Source organism: Schistocerca serialis, unplaced genomic scaffold (assembly GCF_023864345.2).
Source record: "Schistocerca serialis cubense isolate TAMUIC-IGC-003099 unplaced genomic scaffold, iqSchSeri2.2 HiC_scaffold_1203, whole genome shotgun sequence".
NCBI classification, from domain to species: domain Eukaryota; kingdom Metazoa; phylum Arthropoda; class Insecta; order Orthoptera; family Acrididae; genus Schistocerca; species Schistocerca serialis.
This window is the reverse complement of record NW_026047407.1, coordinates 25,001-27,500: the sequence shown is the minus strand read 5'-3', so window position 1 is coordinate 27,500 and position 2,500 is coordinate 25,001.

Here is a 2,500-nt window from a genome sequence, read left to right as displayed (position 1 = left end):
GTGTGTCCCGGGGGCCCGCGCGAACACGCAAGCGTCCGCTCAATTATTCTGCAAACAGGAGGAGGCTGAGCTCCCCTGCACCATACACCTCGAAACCCTCTCAGGTCCCGGCGGCGCGCAGCGCCGTCCTAAGTACTTGGTCGGGTTCGAGAGAGGCGCAATCGCCCGGGGTTTGGCGAGTAGACGCTTTAGGTGCGACCACCCGTGCTCCCAACTGAGCTTGCCGCTGCCGACAGAGGCCCGGGAGCGTGCTGTCGTGGCATTGCCGGCGGGAGACAACACGCGCCACCTACGGTGACCGGCAGCTCCAACGCCAGCGCCACAGAAGGACAAAAGCCCCACTTGGGTGCCGAAGCGAACTCTCCCAGCACAGCGCACGCGCCAACACGTCCGCACAGCTGCGATACAAACCACCTGCGAGAACCGCAGAGGCGACCGAGCAGCAGACGGCGTCGCGGCGCCGAGCGCCGGGCGGCGGCGCATCCTCAGCGCACACAGTCCTCAATCGGACCAGCACACTGCAGATGTCCACCGCGCTTCGCACCGGGCCCGCGAGGACCTACTTTGGCCGCACGGCGCCGCGTGCAGGGTGCGCCGGCGCGCAGCTGCGCCGCCTGCCGCCTCCGTCGGCCGGCGCGCCTGCCACTGGCCGCCCCCACCAGCCGGCTGTAGCGCGTGCGCCCACGCACCGCGCGGCCAGCACGCCGGGAGGCCCCCCCTCACCGGCCGGGGACGGTCCCACCCAGCCACCGCCGCGTATCGCTTCACACCCAGATGCCATTCACGTTCGTGGGCATGGTGGGTATCGCTGGAACAACCGGTTGGTAGCTCAACCGATCGTCGCCATCACTGATTCACCTCTAGCGAGAACAACCGCACCACAACGGTTTACCAGTTGTTCATTTGCGTAACGTCACCAGCAAACGTAGGCGTCCATCGCCATTTGCAAATTCAACGATTGTTGCATGCCTGTGTCAGGTGTCACGACACACTATGTCTGCCCACATACACGCAACAACATGTGCACGCTTCGCGAACACGTGGAAGGTGGCCCCCGTACGTATGCGATGTCCATTGCGCGAACGACTGTCAACCGGCCTCTGTCGCATGTCGCAGATGTGGAACGCAGTGCACCATGCTATCACGGTGTGTGAGAAGAGACGACTACGTCTGACAACACGCGCCACTACATCAACAGACGGCTCATGCTGATCGCCATCCAGGGCATACCACACTGCAATCCAGCTCTTATAGGGAGACGACACGTAGCTGAGTGCACAACATTTGGACCGCATGGTTCGCCGTTGTTGGCGCAGTCGTTGTACGGTCACATGTACCACGATGTATCATTCAGTACATGAGGACCAATGTGCAGTACAGTGTGTGATTTGGATGTACAACATCAGCGGACAGTTGACACAGGCCGTACCACAGCGTAGGCTAAGTGCTTCGCCATGCGAATGCCAATGAACAACTGCAAATGCCAATGAACAACTGCAAAGGGCATTGAGCATGTACGTCCTGCTGCCATCCACATTACAGTGTATAGCTGCAAGGTGTTTAACATGAAGCGATACACTGGGGACCGGGCAGTGCGAGTAGCAAACTATATTGCGGGGGTTGCAGTTAGGCAACACTACACTAATTTAACGCGTCGTATGACAATTACAGAGCAGGTTAAGGCCCAACGTGTGTTGGGTTAAGGCCCAACGTGTGTTGGGTTAAGGCCCAACGTGTGTTGGGTTAAGGCCCAACGTGTGTTGGGTTAAGGCCCAACGTGTGTTGGGTTAAGGCCCAACGTGTGTTGGGTTAAGGCCCAACGTGTGTTGGGTTAAGGCCCAACGTGTGTTGGGTTAAGGCCCAACGTGTGTTGGGTTAAGGCCCAACGTGTGTTGGGTTAAGGCCCAACGTGTGTTGGGTTAAGGCCCAACATAGGTTGGGTTAAGGCCCAACATAGGTTGGGTTAAGGCCCAACATAGGTTGGATTAAGGCGCAACATAGGTTGGGTTAAGGCGCAACATAGGTTGGGTTAAGGCGCAACATAGGTTGGGTTAAGGCGCAACATAGGTTGGGTTAAGGCGCAACATAGGTTGGGTTAAGGCGCAACATAGGTTGGGTTAAGGCGCAACATAGGTTGGGTTAAGGCGCAACATAGGTTGGGTTAAGGCCCAACATAGGTTGGGTTAAGGCGCAACATAGGTTGGGTTAAGGCGCAACATAGGTTGGGTTAAGGCGCAACATAGGTTGGGTTAAGGCGCAACATAGGTTGGGTTAAGGCGCAACATAGGTTGGGTTAAGGCGCAACATAGGTTAGGTTAAGGCGCAACATAGGTTAGGTTAAGGCGCAACATAGGTTAGGTTAAGGCGCAACATAGGTTAGGTTAAGGCGCAACATAGGTTAGGTTAAGGCGCAACATAGGTTAGGTTAAGGCGCAACATAGGTTAGGTTAAGGCGCAACATAGGTTAGGTTAAGGCGCAACATAGGTTAGGTTAAGGCGC